Here is a 17930-nt window from a genome sequence, read left to right as displayed (position 1 = left end):
GCTACGAGTCTGATAGGTGACACTGCGAGGTGCTGGGGCTAGCAGCGTATTTAACACTCAATTCTTCTAGAATCTACATATGTAAATGATGCTCTAAGCCCCCCCCCCCCATTTTAACTCCAACTTTTGCTGTTGCACAAGGATTTAAAAACAATACGCGAACTGACTCTAATCAACCCTGCCAGTGGAGTAGAAGAGAGTTTGGCACCTGCAATAATTTAATTTGATAATTAAGTTAAATAAACGAAGGTTTCATTAACATAGTGAGGAATGATGGGGTTGCTCTACCGATTAACAGAATGAAAGTTCTGTCCAAAATAACAATATGATTTATTAAGACTAAACACAAAATAATAAACAAAAACACATGAAACATTTATAATACATCAAATTGGCTCAAACTGGGTACTCAAACAAACGCTATGAAGGTGAAGTTGTCCCTAAACTAGATTGTGAGGTTTAAGACGAAGTGGTATGTGGAGCCAATTCCTTGCCACTCAAATCTTATGAGAGACACACAGCTAACCCAACATTAATTGCTACTACTCAAGAGAGAACAAAGTTAGAAAAAGACGAACAGGCGCGCTCTGCTGAGCTCTGATTATCACCTAGGAAAATCCCTATCTGCCGGTGCTGCGGACATACATTACCAAACTGTCTTCTTAACTGCCAGAACACGATCTGGCGTACCAGAGGCGATGGCTGGTTGCTTCGACATCCTCGACCGAAAGGCGAGAGCCGACTACCCACAAGAGCACTCGTACAAAACCGAACACAGAACATTCCCGCCTCCATGACAGTGGCCGTGGTTAACTGTTCCAATCAGCAACTCGAAAACCGGCGGAAAATTCCACTCCATTGCCGGAACACTACCATTCCACCAATGGAGACTCTTGGCGCCAATTTCTGCGCCGATTTTGCTACGTCACGGAGCTATGCCCTGAGTAAGCCAATCACAGTTACGATTTTGCAGAAAGCGCGGGAATTTGCCCGCCACAACTGCCTGGGTACACAAGTCATTCCCACGCCTCGCTGGTAGCCCGCCAGAAAGTGTTTTCGCTAAGTTTCTGCGAAGTAACGGAACCTCTAGCCCAGCCGCTACTTCAGGCCCTTGCGGGCGTGCCTCTTGACAATGTCGGCGTCTGGAAAGCATTCACTCGACTCTCTCACACCCGTCGGCTTACCCTTTCAAAGTCAGCAGAGCCCGCCTGTCACCGGACCACCTGGGTGACGAGAGACGCTGCGTGGGAAGTCCGTGTGTGAAGGAATAGCAACTTTCCACCGCATGCAATTAGAGAGGAGAATCGTAAGATAGAAATATGAGAGGGGGCTCATGCCACCTCTCATAGCCCCTACGCCATTTTAGATTGTAATTGGTGAGCGGTTGGCTCACTTAGGAGCAAGGTAGTGAGTCAATCGCCCAAGAACAATCTCGCAAACTGGCTGCACATGCCGCACTCTATAAAGAAAATCACTACAACTGAAAAATGCAGCTCATAGAGGGAGGATTATTTATGATGTAGCCAACTTCACCTTATTAATATGGAACACTAACACTCACATCACACATCCATACCCAGGGAGCCCCTTCCAAACACCGATTCACACAGACATTCACTCTCTAAATATGGCCCGGGCATGTGAGCCAAATATGGAGCAATTTATTCTTTACAATCAGAGTAGGAGTGCTCCGCAATTAAATGCCCAAGATGTTACAACAATTTTAATCATTAAACTAACCTGAACTCACTCACACATGATACTATTTAGGTTAACAATCTCTTTGAGAGCTTTCAGAATCTAATTACAACTTCCGATTCATTCTGTCTCCCTGCAGCAAGAATAACCTTTACAAAATGTTCCCTGAACTGATGGTCCATTCACAATGACAGTGGTGGTATCTGCTTCGGTTTATGGGGACTTCAGGCACACTGTTTGCATACACAACAATAAATACAAAATACAAAAAAAACATGGTGTGGAGAACAATACATTAATTTGTAATAAGAATTACAGTGTAAAACACAAACACATACAAGGTATAACATACATTACAAAAACAACACTAGAGAAGGAAATTTAAGAAAAAAAACAAGGTTCATGGGGCATCAAGTTGTGCGTGCACATTGCACAAAGTTCACGACTGTGCTGAGAATGAGGCACTAAATCACATTGTTAGAAATATTCGAAGCACTTCACAAATTCCACAGTACTGACATCACATAGGGCTAAACATCGGGTATTGTTGCTACGTTGTTGCAACTTTAATAGGGTGTGCTGGAGCATCTGCTGTACTCTGTTGAGATTGCACCAAGACCTACGCATATTATCACGGCAGTACAGTAGGAAGACACAGTGATAGGCTCTCCTCATGTCGATTAATTGTCTCTGAGGTCTACTTGTTGGGATACATCACTAGTCTAGGTCTCTTCTCTCGCTGGACAGTACTTTACATTTCCCAATATTGCAGTTCGACGAGGGATGATGGCACGTGGAGTGACTACACAAGTGTGTGAGGTCATCCATACAGGATCAAACTAGGAGCGACGATTGCTAAAACTGCTCTCTAATAGAGAGGAGAAGTTAGAAATGAGACCATACATTTGTTAGTGTGGCACGATACTGCTTTGTGTATGCAGATTGGCCAATGCTAGTGAGTTGTAAAAACCCAAACAGGTGAGTACATAGCGTCTCTTTCTGTCCTGAGGCACATGAGGCGCAGGTTCTGACATGATATGTGATCTTCTTCGTGTACTCACGACAACGTGGTCTGCCGCAGGGAATCCCTCCAAACGGCTGCCGCGTCTGGAGTGCTAGCAGGCTGTCGCGTGTGGGTCGCGTGTCAGTGTCAACGGCCAGCCTCATTTTCACTTGTGGCCCGGCGAGGATCCCGCCTAATCCCTCAGGTATATGGCCCGGTGACTGTCAGCTTGCAGGACCGGACGCTCACCTTCTTGCAGGTAGCCGAAGACCTCTTGTTTTTGCGCTGGCTGGCCTCTGCATTGCCACAATACCCGTCATCTGCACAGTTCTGACAAAAATCTTATGCCTAACTTTTTCCCATGACCTTCTATGTTATAATAAATTTACATAATGACACATTGATGGTCTGTCATTTCAGACACTCTTATTTTACTTTTATAGCTATTAATCTATGGCTATCATTATAACAAAATAGAGACCGGTCTCACTACTGTACATGGTGTGTGACGCTACACTGGATGAACAGCTAAATGTGTGGGCCCACACTAATATTACTATTAATTATATAGATCGACAGTAGGCATGCTCAAGAATTAACTACCATTTACCAACGATCTACATTCTATGTCTTTTAATTAAATTATGTTGTTATGCAGGTCTAAGTTTTACTGTGCTATAAAAAACATTCAACTATGCTACTTTCGCTCGCCCGTCGTCCCTCCATCTCGGGTCTGTGGTTTGGTGACCTGAAAAGTAGCATCTCAACAGGCGCGCTCTGCTGAACACTTGTGGTAGAAAACCCCCACAATATTAATCTAGTTATTGTTAAATCCTACAGTTTAACTTATCCTAGTATATCGTACCTTTTTTTTCTTTTTGTTTACCTTATACAATACTCTTACATAATTCCTGTTACGTTGAGATGTCTCGCTGCTCGCTGCTATTGCCGACAGTGATGTGCTCGCTGTACGACATGACCTCCGAGTTTTCATTACGCCTCACTGAATCTCCAGAGACTGGGTTAGCCATGGCTATACACGACAATAAATTTATAGTTGCAACTTCCTTCTCTATGTGATGCGGTTTTCGCGATCAAAGCACACCTTTCGAGAAGACTAACTACAGAAAATGATTATGATTCTTACAATGATAAAGAAGTCATTAAAAATGGTCTGAAACATAACATTTCAGTGTCACCACAAGACACTGACTCATTCTTTTGGCAGATGACTTTGTAACTGTCTTACAATCTGCATTGTTTGTCAACATTTCCTGATATCCATCATACTGAGATAAACACACAAATTATTTGTCCTCACCATCATCATCTGTATCCTCAGATTTTTCACAATCAAGCTTATCATCTGGAGGTTCTTCCTCTGTACTCTCGTCATTATGTTCATCTCCAAGTGGAGAATCATTATCTGATAAATCACAATTTGAAGCCTCATTTTTCTGATGCTTAGCAGATCTGTTTTTTGTACCAGTGCCATTACTTGCATTAGCTCCAGCAGCTTTTCTGATAAGGCCCAGAGCCATATTGAATGCAGAATTTTTCTTATGAGGTGAGCCATATTGACTTTTGTAAAGTTCATATGGAAAAATATGTTCAGCAGAGCAGACACCTCTTTGATCACTAGCATAGAATGTTACATGATACTTTTTCTTCTTTCCAGTTTCATTGGCAAGAGCAGTCACTACAGCTGGCCACGGTGGGTAACCTCTCACCTTCGCAAACACTTGATCACCTCTTTCAAAACTCGTAAAATCATGTTGCTCTCTTGTACGTCGTTTCCGTCCACGTAACCTGCTGCTACCCTTTGCTGAAGAGTTATTGCCTATCCCAGGATCGTTATCTGGTAGTGCATTGTCTTCATTTTGATCATTCTCTTTATTAACTTTCTGTTTTCTCCCCTTGGGCTGATTTTCCTGTCTCTCTTTGTTAGTTTCGCGTTTACCACCCTTTGGAGCAGTCTTCTTCTGTTGTACCTGTCCTGTATTCTTTTCGTTTTTACCATTTGTTGTTTCTCTATCATTAACACGTCCAAAGGTCTTTGCTTTTTCAAAATAAAAAGCTGGATTCTCTCCAAAAGCAGTTTTTGGTCGAAATGTGTTTTTCATTGGCTTAGACATTTTTCTTTTCTTACTTGATTTCATACTCTCTTTCTTCTTGTCTGGTGAACTGTCACCAGCTTCATCCAACACATCAGTTTCTTTATTGTTGCCTTTATCGGGAGAGTCCATGTTATCAGGCTTCTTAGGGGCCTTTTGCTTCTGGGAATTGGTACGTACAGAGTGCTCAGAACTTTCAGAAACACCCCTACGTCTCTTATTATCTTTGCTGGAATCAGAGTTAGCTTCTTCCTCAAGAGCACGCTTCCTTGTATGCTTCTGTATTTCTTCAACATCTGCCTGAACAGCAGACATCTTTTCAGCTAAGGAATATTTTGCCAAGTGTGGTATGTCACTCTCAATTAACTCCAGGGCACGGTTAAAATACGGCTTCTTAGTAGGTTTGCCATATTTATCTTTGTAAAGATCATATGGGTACATATCCTCTGGCTTACAAAGAGCATTTTCATTTGTGTAGTAAAATATTACATGGTATTTCACTTTGTTCTTGTCAACCTTTTCTTCATTAATAACATAGGCTGGCCATGGAGGGTAACCTTTAACTTTAGCAAAGACCCTATCTCCAATAGTAAATGTCCGAACGGCTTTCTCCTTTTCTTTCTCCTGACCCATTTGTCTTTACAAAATATCCGAAATAAAGGCCAACAGAATTGCGATCTCAAACACCCTCCAGAAAACCACTTCACATTCGACCTACCAATGGCGCGTCTTAACTCAAGACACCCTATGCGAACAACATTAGCGGGTATTTTTCAACTCCTTGGCGTCTTCTCCTGCTAAAAATGAGCCCATCTCATCTCCGAACCTATTCCCGTCAGTAAACTGCCCCTTATCCATTATGCTATCCTCTTTTGTTTTAGCTTCACTCGATAATAGTCGTGCCTTACTTCTCGTTATCATTCATGAAAAACAAATTTATCTAAAAATGCTCAATAAAATTAATCTACTCCATATATTTTTACATATAGACATAAAATTTCAACAACGATTCTCCAACGCTGTAATTATACGCACGATTTGTTGTGGTACAGAAACCGCACACAAACCCGACAAAGCGTGGTGTGATATGGACACACCATCAAAGGAACACAAAAACAATGAACAAAAGAATATATACACTGAAAACAAAAACTGTAATCATGCGCCGTTACTTAAAACTAAACGTGGAACTACCAGAAAAAAACTTGGGTATTAATCAATAAAAAATTAAGCAAAAAAAAAATTCTGAGTGTCCCTACTACTAATAATACTTGCTTATAAGCGATTCACAGGAAAGATCTGAGGCTAAGGGTCGCCATTTTATGCGAAGTGCCAGGGATAGCAGTGTATTTAACACTCAATTCTTCTAGAATCTACATATGTAAATGATGCTCTAAGCCCCCCCCCTATTCTAACTCCAACTTTTGCTGTTGCACAAGGATTAAAAAAAATACGCGAACTGACTCTAATCAACCCTGCCAGTGGAGTAGAAGAGAGTTTGGCACCTGCAATAATTTAATTTGATAATTAAGTTAAATAAACGAAGGTTTCATTAACATAGTGAGGAATGATGGGGTTGCTCTACCGATTAACAGAATGAAAGTTCTGTCCAAAATAGCAATATGATTTATTAAGACTAAACACAAAATAATAAACAAAAACACATGAATCATTTATAATACATCAAATTGGCTCAAATTGGGTACTCAAACAAACGCTATGAAGGTGAAGTTGTCCCTAAACTAGATTGTGAGGTTTAAGACGAAGTGGTATGTGGAGCCAATTCCTTGCCACTCAAATCTTATGAGAGACACACAGCTAACCCAACATTAATTGCTGCTACTCAAGACAGAACAAAGTTAGAAAAAGACGAACAGGCGTGCTCTGCTGAGCTCTGATTATCACCTAGGAAAATCCCTATCTGCCAGTGCTGCGGACATACATTACCAAACTGTCTTCTTAACTTAACACGATCTGGCGTACCGGAGGCGATGGCTGGTTGCTTCGACACCCTTGACCGAAAGGCGAGAGCCGACTACCCACAAGAGTACCCGTACAATACCGAACACAGAACATTCCCGCCCCCACGACAGTGGCCGTGGTTAACTGTTCCAATCAGCAACTCGAAAACCGGCGGAAAATTCCACTCCATTGCCGGAACACTACCATTCCACCAATGGAGACTCTTGGCGCCAATTTCTGCGCCGATTTTGCTACGTCACGGAGCTATGCCCTGAGTAAGCCAATCACAGTTACGATTTTGCAGAAAGCGCGGGAATTTGCCCGCCACAACTGCCTGGGTACACAAGTCATTCCCACGCCTCGCTGGTAGCCCGCCAGAAAGTGTTTTCGCTAAGTTTCTGCGAAGTAACGGAACCTCTAGCCCAGCCGCTACTTCAGGCCCTTGCGGGCGTGCCTCTTGACAATGTCGGCGTCTGGAAAGCATTCACTCGACTCTCTCACACCCGTCGGCTTACCCTTTCAAAGTCAGCAGAGCCCGCCTGTCACCGGATCACCCGGGTGATGAGAGACGCTGCGTGGGAAGTCCGCATGTGAAGGAATAGCCACTTTCCACCGCATGCAATTAGAGAGGAGAATCGTAAGATAGAAATATGAGAGGGGGCTCATGCCACCTCTCAACACGTACACTGCATCCATTCATGTTCATTGTGCATTCCGACGCACTTGGGCAATTCCAGCAGGACAATGCGAAACCCCACACGTCCCGAATCGACACGGAGTGGCTCTTCTGAGCTTTAAATGCTTACGCTGCCACCAAACTCCCCAGACATAAACATTATTGAGCGCATCTGGAATGCCTTGCAATGTGCTGTTCAGAAGAGATCTCCACCCCCTCGTACTCTTAAGGATTTATGGACAGCCCTGCAGGATACATGGTGTCAGTTCTCTCCAGCACTGCTTCAGACATTAGTCGAGTCCTTGCTTGTCGTGTTACGACACTTCTGCGTGCTCACGGGGGTCCTACATGATATTAGACAGGTGTACCAGTTTCTTTGGCTCTTCAGTGTATATTGAAACAACTTTGTCCTTATTCGTCTGTCAATGGTAAGTCTGGAAAATTAATTAAGAAGAAAATAATAAAGCTTGAGAAATTATTCGGAATTGTTTTCGGTGGAATTCCAGTAGTGTATCTTGATTCATAATCAATTGCAAGCCCTAGTTTACGGTTAAGTGATCCGTTGTGTGTGATTGCCGTGAAATTATTGCCAACGTGCACGTCTAGCAATGTTAACAACGTTTCTTTCCCGACAGAGATTACTACGAAGAAATTCCGCTGTGGCAAACATGCCTTCACGCGATGTTTGTGGTGTCCAGAATTTCTGTTTTCGAATGTTTTTACGATAGAGGTCGTCGAAGGGAATGCATCAATTCTTTCTAAAGAATAAACATAAGAACAAAGTATAAGAATTAATATAATAATGATATAAGAAGAATATGAGACTTTAAAAATATTGTAACCCTTGAATATATTATTTACATACATATCATACATATTATGCAATAACGTTTGACACGTATTGAAACCCAGTTGTAATTTTACAGTTAATAAAACACCCTTATATCACGTAACTTGATAAGAGACTTTCATGTAGTATCCTTCTACGAACATGAGTAGATAAAAGACAAGAAAAAAATAAAATAAATACAAACAATAATCGGGATTCTACCAGAGGGACTGTACCACCATTTCGAGTAGCAACATCGTGCTCTAAAAGGCGTTTATATTAGGTAGAATACTTTGACCGTCGTTTTCTCAGAAATGGTCGAGACACATATTCGCTTGAAACGTCCTGGGAGATTAAAACTGTGTGCCGGACCGAGACTCTACCTCGGGACCTTTGCCTTTCGCAGGCAAGTGCCGAGGACGGGGCGTGAATCGTGCTTGGGTAGCGCAGATGGTAGAGCACTTGCTCACGAAAGGCAAAGGTCCCGAGCTCGAGTCTCGGTCCGGCACTCAGTTTTAATCTGTCAGGAAGTATCAGCGCACACTCCGCTGCAGAGTGAAAATCTCATTCTGGAAACACATTCGCTTGTTTTAACTCCTCTTCCACCGAGTGAAATCTCTGTGATATGTGGTTACGACGCTTGCCGTGTTCTGCCCATGAGTGCAGAGGCCGATCGATGCCTGCACCCAGTCGCTGCTGAAAACTTGAGAAATGGAGACTGAAAAAGAAGAGAAAAGGGATGTAGTGAGTTTCCTCGCAGCGGAAGGGGTGCGGGGAACGGAAATTCATAGAAGAATGGCACAAGTGGACGAAGAGCACTACATGTCTGTTTACAGTGATCAAGTTGTGGCTCGAGTGATTCTAGGAAGGACGGATATCGTTGGCCGTTGACGCACGATATGGAACACCACACCGCCGTACAGATACCATTGTGCAGCAGATGGATGCTCTCATTAGTGAAGATCGGTGAGTTACGGTGGCAGCTATGGACACAGACTTCGGACTGAGCATCGTAATTGCAGTAGCGAACATCCAGTGCTCTCTGTACACTAATGCTGTTCTTCGATGAATTGCCGTTCTCCGGACTCCTTCCACGGAATGGAAACGCATTACGCCCTTTGCTCTCCTTTTGAAACAGCCATTTCGCTATTGTCTATCCTACTCAGTGCAGTGGACGGTCGGCGCAGTGCACGTGCGTCTGTGACCCTCTAGCGGCGAGTTTGGAGCCTCAACGCTCTTATAGCGACCCCCCTTCTTCCGAGGACAATGGCACTACGACCCCTTCATCGGTTCTCATTTTAAAGCCTCGGGCTCGTTTCTTGTTGACTGACTCTGTCAATAACATTCTTATTAGTTTTTTCCGCACTTATCCCGTATCTCCACGGGGCAGGCTTGTGAATCCGGATTTGGCAACGTTGGGGGTAGAGGGTTTATTTGTTTTGTTTTGGGGCGTAAAAACAAGTAGGGTCATACGCGTCCACGTCAGAACTGTAAAACACGAAGGTGAAGAGAAGAGTTACAAACGACTACATGTTAATCCCAGTCGACGGAAGAGAAGGCAACTGAAAACAGGAACATGGAAAAATGGTTAAAATGGCTCTGAGCACTATGGGACTTAACATCTGTGGTCATCAGTCCCCTAGAACTTAGAACTACTTAAACCTAACTAACCTAAGGACATCACACACATCCATGCCCGAGGCAGGATTCGAACCTGCGACCGTAGCAGTCGCGCGGTTCCGGACTGAGCGCCTAGAACAGGAACATGGAGAGAGGTGGAAGAGAAGACAGCTAAAAACAGGGACATGGAGAAGGGTCTATAAATTGCGCCATAGAGGAACGGAGGTCATGAACTAAAATGGCCTTCGCTATATTGCTACGTTGGATAAAAAGTAAAACGCGGTCGTCAGCCCGTGCGTCGTTCGCTAAAACGGCCGATAATTCAATGGAAAACACTAACGAGAACGTGAGTGGTTATAGAATGGGCATTCTGGCAGGAAATGGAGTACCGTCAAAGGTTGAGCGCATTGAGTACAAACTGGTGGGGGAGCGCCAGTTAACATATTGCGATGTCTAGAAAGACAGTGCCCGATACGCAACTTAGCTAAAATAATATCACGGCGAGAGTGCCGAGAGGAAGTCGTCCGAGCCGCAGGGAGAGGCTTAATGACCCGGAGCTTGTTTCCGTGAGGGAAGGACCAGTGGCGATGCCAAAGTGACACCACCTGCTGACAGGCGGCAACACGGAGATCATCGGAGGGAATGTACGAACTAGCGGGCTGAGATACGAGGACTGCAGCCTTGGCAGCAGAGTCAGCGGCCTCGTTTCCTGTCAGACCGACGTGACCAGGAACCCACATGAACATCACAGTGGCTCGAGGGTGAGCAAGTGACAGCTTTCCTGGATCCGTTGCACATTGGGATGGACGGTGGACAGCACACGGAGGCTTTGAAGGGCACTGAGAGGGTCGGAGTAGATGACACAATAGAATAGCCTGTGCTGCAGGATGTAATGCATGGTCTGATACAGGGCGAAGAGCTCTGCTGTAACTATTGAGCAGTGTTCCGGAAGCCGATACCGGAAAAAGGCGGTGCCAATGACGAGGGCACACCCGACACCACGGTCAGTCTGAGAGCCATCAGTGTAGAGGATGGCTTGGTGCCCTTCCTGTCGCCACATATTCCTCCCAGGAGCGAAATTGTGGAGACCTTCTATCTGCGTCAACTGCTATCCCATGTGAAAGTTTGGAAGCGTTTTCGAAAGGTTTCCGAGTCGTGTAACTGATGTGGAACGTAGGTACCAGCACGTTATTCATCTATAGGGATGTGAGAAACCGCCTAAAAGCCAAACAACGTCTACGATTTCCGTCATACCGTCCCTCGTCGCTAATCAATTGGGCGGAGTCGGTCCGGGTCTGCTCACCTACCCGAATCACTGGAGCGACGTCCTAAAGCGTGCTTCAACCACAGGCATTTATTAATGTCGATTCTTACTGTAGGGTGGTTATAATTAAACTGGCGCTGCTTGATCCCGTGTAGACGGAAAGCTATTTATCATATGGGTACCCAACTTTATAGGAGTGATGTTCAGACTGCGATGCAGGAATTGCATTGTTGAGACGGTTAGTGTCATGATTTGCCGTTAGGCGCCGGTACTGGTACGGCGACGTGGGACTGTAACACAAGCATCAGTGTGCATTACAGTTGCAGACGTCAACGTCGGTCTGGACACGGCGAGCAAGGATTTACTCGTATTAAATACTGCACCAGGGAGTGAGGGCGCTTCAGGCGGCTTATCGTGAGTTTTTATAATGATATTTCACGAGGACACGCTGAACCACTTTATAGTATACGCACAACTGTCTTGTAATCGTTAACAGTCCGATGGGCTTTCCTTGATCACCGCTGTATTTGTTTACTGTAACGCGGCACGTGTTCCTGGTAATGGCCACGGGAGGCCGAGTGTAGTAATATCATGGTCGACTAGTAAAGTTGCTTTACGAAAACAACACCAACAGTCCTGCTGCTCTTAGCGAGTATCTAGGCATTAAAGGGATACTGAAATGTCGTCTTTCGACAACGGCGTTAAAAAAACATAATCCGGACCTTCGAATTAGAGATCGTGACAAACTGCGTGTCCACCAAGATCACTAGACTTGGTGATCTGTGATTTCTGGCTGCGTGTTTACCTGAAGGACGGGGTTTGTGAACAGGACGCTAACACATGTTGGAGGTCAAAGATGAACAAGGCGAGGGAGGTAGCTAACATCCCACCTCAGATGTTTCGGGCAGCAGTAAAGCAATCTCTAGTGCGCTTTCAGGCTGTCGTGGATGCAGATAGTCGTCACATTGAACAACGTTTGAAACCGGGACATAAACGTGGTACGCAATTAACAAATATTGGACTCTCATGCGAAAATTGAAATGTGTTCCTTTCAATGGTGTATTTGTTGTTTCTCATCCGGATGTCCTTACAAAACTTTCCAAAAAGTTTCATGGTTCTACGAACACTGGTTTTTCATGGGGGGCATCTCAAGTAGCCAAAGTATAGTTATTACCACCCTGAAAATCGGTGTAAGATATCCAAGGGAATGTAATTGATAAATACATAGTATCTCAGAGGCATTCTTCCGGAAATTTTAGAAGAATATGTGTCATACAGTCCATTTAAGATCTATATCAGCAACAATCTCTCCCCCAACATTGGCAGCGTCATATAAAATCGAAGTGTCTACTCACCATTATCAATGTCGCACTGGCACTAAAACAGTGAAGAAAGGTCTTCCAGACCATGGCTATGCTGGTGCGTGAACCAGCGGAACGCTGTTTCTTCCAGTCGTTTCTTTTTATGCTTTGGAAGTCAGTATTTCGGCAATTTCCAAGAATTATTGTCTATCGAATGCGCCAGCGGCTAACGATAAATGCCGAAGGTGCGGCTATATGACGATCACAAGACTCTGGTGGCGAATTATGACAAATGTGTAGTGCGTTGCCAAGGGAACATAGTTTATTGTTTTCGTTATCAATAGCAGTGAGTGAAAGCGTTGCTGTTTCGAGTGCCGATAGTCCCACATTGCAAAATCTAATTCCTCGGTTACGATGACAGAAAACTTACACCTCTTCCAATACCAATATTTTCATAACTTGAGACTGAGTGGAAAAATTGACCATCCTGATACTCTCTCGATATTTCTGACTGGCAAAGCAAGAGTGTACTCGGGTTGTAGAAGAAGGAATTGCTGCTGAGCTTATACAAGACGAGAAATAGTGCGTAAAGAAGACGTCGCTGACGAGTAAAATAAATAAAATTACTACTTTCATTTGTAATTGTAACACAGTAAACTTTCGTCTTTTGTTGCTCTAGTGAATGCGCAAACAGTATCCGTAACTCGCGCCAGCAGAGTCATGTGTTCGACATTGAGTCACACGTTCGGTATACATTGTCAAGAGCTCGGGCGCGTTCGATTGGAAGTCATTCTTGAAAATTACTAGTGTTTCTGTTATTTCTCCCGTTTTGAAGATTGCCGATTGTACCGGCTGACTCACAAACCGTGTCGGATTTGTTGCTGACAGCAGGTATGACTAGCCGGTGAGTGTGCGCCTTTACCTGGCTGAAACGACATCGGTCAGGCCGAAAGCCCATCCACGTGATTAGATAATCACGCAAGCACCCAAAAGGTGTCCTGCGTTAAACATATCTCGTAACTTCTACCAATCCTTGCCTTTTGCGGAACTGTTCACTCTCTGAAAGTTAGCAGGGAAATTTGGAAACTGATGTACTTCAAAAAAACAAAAGCTTCTACTGAAATGTTGTATGGGGCGAGGTGCTTCGGATCACAGCATCTTCTCAGGGAGGGGGTAGAATATGATATACCGGTACACACAGCTAGAAATAAAGCTCATAATAGAGTTGGTGAAAGAAGTAACATAACTGTTTAACGTTTCCTTCGATGATTCTCAAAATGACACAGTAATCAATGTTCCTTATTTTAAAAACCTATGACGGCCGTCTACATGTTTTTCCTTACGTCATTCTGTCCATTATACTGCGGAATTATCGTGTACATACAACATTTTAGAGCATTAATGGATACTGTTTTGCCGCCACCTTAAAACTTTACATGCTGTCGTTGCCCAGTTACGCTCTGCGGACTACGAGGACTTCGCTGGCTTGTCGACAATATCAAATGACATTTCTGGCTGTGCTGTCGCTCAGCGACGTTATACCGCCCAGTCAGTATAGAGGTATGCTGCGATGTCGCTTAGCAACGTTATACCGCCCAGTCAGCGTAGAGGTATGCTGCGACCATTCTTTCTTTGAAAACATCGCTGCCTACTTTTTCAAAGTGAATATCTTTGAAGTTATGTTCCCTGGTCACTTGCCACTATTTGCAGACTAGCTTGCGAGTGGCGACGCCTGACCTTGAGGAGGTGTGAACTCCTACTTTCTGATGCAGCCGTCGGGTAAGAAGCTGTATGGTATCACTCTTAATTGTTGTAGTGTAGTCAAATGGTTCAAATGGCTCTGAGCACTATGGGCCTAAACATCTGAGGTCATCAGTCCCCCAGAACTTAGAACCACTTAAGCCTAACTAACCTAAGGGCATCACACACATCCATGCCCGAGGCAGGATTCGAACCTGCGACCGTAGCGGTCCCACTGTTCCAAACTGAAGCGCCTAGAACCGCTCGGCCACACCGGCCGGCTGCAGTGTAGTCAGGTGTTTGTTTAGTTTGGTAATGTGATATTGACTAACGTGCTTTTGTAAACAGGTTCTTTTTTGGTAGAGCTACTGCAAGTGACTTAAAAATTTGTGTATCATTGACTAATGACATTTAAATTCAAATTTTTTAGATGTTAATGTTGCAATATCAGTCTCCAGACTCAATTTAATGAGCTCTCGGACGCTTTACACTAACAACATGGCAAATACGAACACTAAGCAGAAGTCAAGTTGATATGCTACGTTGAACGAACAACTCGAAGGTCTGATTAACAAGTTCATAAAAAAAGACTCGACAGTCAGATTTGAACTATCTCCTATCCAATTTTTATGTGACATCTCTTATGTACTTGCTCTGCATACACGTGCAGAGTAGTAATAGTTCAGATGGTTCAAATGGCGCTGAGCACTATGGGACTTAACATCCGAGGTCATCAGTCCCCTAGAACTTAGAACTAATTAAACCTAACTAACCAAGGACACCACACACATCCATGCAGGATTCAAACCTGCGACCGTAGCGGTCGCGCGGTTCCATACTGAAGCGCCTAGAACCACTCGGCAGTAGTAATAGTATTTGTGCTATTAATAGCGATAAGGGGTGGGATAGACACAAGGACGTATCTAGCTTATGGCAGCCGTCCCGCAAGGCCTGGGCACATTTTAAGTGTGGTGTAGTTTCGGGAAACGCGAAAAAAATGAGGAAAGGCAAAATCAAAGAACAGAAAGCGTCAAGTGGGAGTCGATAGAAGAGGAAGGAGGATGGCATGGGTTGCAGAGGCGTGAAGCAGGAAGGAGACGGAGTTGTACGAAACGAATTTATGGCTGTGATTCGGGTTTGGCTGTGCTGAATTCCGTAAGATTTACCCTTTCCTGGTGGAAAGTATTTTCCTGAAGTACGGGAACCATTGCCGTTGTGCCTAATGAGCCAACAGAACGATAGTTTAAATCGAATTACAGATTTGTACTGAACTGCAATGAAATGTGAATGACAATATTGTTGCAAGCAGTGCGACATTGGTATATGTGTTGTGATGTGAACTGTACCACACAAACAGCAATTACTGAAAAGCGTACATTTTGCTCCATTGTAAAGTCGTGTTAATCTGAAACAAATAAACCGGATGGAGCGTTTGAAGGTTAAATAAAACAAGTAATTAAATAAATAAAGAGTGGAAACAGAAAATGTTCTAAGTGCCATTACTTTCACAGAATCCGTCCTACGGTGTTCTCGTTACTCTGTTGCATATCTCTAATCTTGTTTGAAGTGTCAGATTACAGAGAGAATGTGCTGACATTCATTACTAGATAGCGTATAGTCTTCGTGCTAAGTAGTGCTTCCCAATGACGTTCCAAGTGCCGATCAAGATTCCTCTCCTTTTAGCCTAGGACGGTTTGAAGAGATAATACACGAGTTTCTGGTGAGTGTGCACAGCGTTTTTAGCTACGACAGAAATTTTGAAATTACAGGTAAACGAAGAAAGGTAAGCAAGACCTTTGTCCGGGAAGATTTCCGCAAGATTGTTGAGTTAGCTAAAGCTATGAACTCATTTCAAGTAATTCCATGTAGTTCCAGCGCAAGCAGTTGACTTCTACTATTTTGAAGAGTTGTCGGTGCAAGCGTGTAACATCTCTAAACGCATTACAATCAGAGTGATTCTTAATCGTCCATCTCAAATAGCTATGCAAGCATGTTAGATTGTAACAGAAGAATGGAGAAATGTCATTGTTTTAAAAGAGAAAAGACAGTGGCAGATTTATGCCATGATGAACAGAAAGACCTATTGGCAGTGTTGAAATTTCTTCCTTGAGAACACACAGAGTTTTACAGTAAACTTCGCGACTTATGAGCTCAAGAAAGTTGTTTAATAAACATAATGTAGCACTGAGATTTTTTTCTTGAATTTAAGTTTGTTGTTCTTCGGAGCAAAAGTGATGTAAATGAGAAATGGTTTTTCTTGATTACAGTCCTACAATTTAATATATTACAGCAGTTTTTCAGTACTTGCATTGTCATAAATAAAACATGGAGCATGAAACAAATACTTTCGCATTTGCACTAAGAACCAGTTGATTCTCTGATATGGTATCTTCTGTTTTTTTTTTTTTTTTTTTAGATACACTTAATGTATGTACAAAAGGAAATACATTATTATCTAATTCTCTTGACAAATTTGAGATTTATCACTTACAACATTTTAAACTGCAATTCTTTAAATGGTGAGATGTTACTGGGGACTGTAGAGAGAGCACAAAGTCTAAGTTTACCTTAGACCTTAGTTACCACAGTCACGCCACCGGATACAGGCTAACTTAATGGCTTAGCCCTTTGGATTTACGAAACGTGATTATCAAGTGTATCCACGTGGTCTTAAGGTCAGTAACAAAGCAACAAGATAATGTCTCGCGAAAGTTAACGGATCCAAAAATACTCACTTCATTCGCGAAATACTGAATGGAGTACAAGACTCGCAGAAGGAAAAACAAATGCATGAAAAGCGGCTGAATTTGCTTAACGTTATTTTCAAGTGTCTCCCAGTGCATGAGACCTAACTAACGGACAAAAACTGGGGTGCTGAGTCCAACAAAGATCAACATTCAATGAATTTTACACTCAAAGGTATAAAAAATTGGGCTAAGAATAAGTGGACGAACAAGAAATTTCTGAAGCTTTCAAGTTTGCTGGATTCCTGACTTAATACACGCATCGCAACTTAGCCTGAATCTGTGAGAACTAGGAACACACGCTTACCCATCGACGGCAGGAACACTACTCCACTACCGAAGTGGGTCCGCCGCTCGTGGTCTCGCGGTAGCGTTCTCGCTTCCCGAGCACGGGGTCCCGGGTTCGATTTCCGGCGGGGTCAGGGATTTTCACCTGCCTCGAGATGACTGGGTGTTTGTGTTGTCCTCATCATTTCATCATCATCCAGGAAAGTGGCGAAATTGGACTGAGCAAAGATTGGGTAATTGTACGGGCGCTGATAACCACGCAGTTGACCGCCCAACAAACCAAACATCATCATCATCACTACCGAAGTGTGCCTCTGTCCTTCGTTCAAAGTGGAGACGCGACTGTGTGGGGACGAAACTTGGCTCTCGCCATTCTGACCAATGCAACCGCGCAAAATGGCCGCGTGAACTATATTCTGTTCTGGCAAGTAGCCCGAATGCATCGAAATGGCTTGTGATTCGCCAAAATTTAGGCAGGACGACCTCTTTGCGTCACCAAACGTGCATTAGAGGCAGGTTTCAAAGGTTGGTACTACTACTTGGGAAAGTAAATAAAGGGACTTCTTTGGTCTCCACGAGGCAATCAGATGAACAAGCTATGCTTCCAAGCTAAATGGTCTTGGAGTGAAAAGGACTCCATTATGGTTAACTGAGAGATACTACAGTTTTTAAGAGAATAAAAAAGAAATAT

This window comes from Schistocerca cancellata, chromosome 3 (assembly GCF_023864275.1).
Source record: "Schistocerca cancellata isolate TAMUIC-IGC-003103 chromosome 3, iqSchCanc2.1, whole genome shotgun sequence".
In the NCBI taxonomy this organism is placed as follows: Eukaryota; Metazoa; Arthropoda; class Insecta; order Orthoptera; family Acrididae; genus Schistocerca; species Schistocerca cancellata.
Note: the sequence above shows the minus strand (reverse complement) of the source record.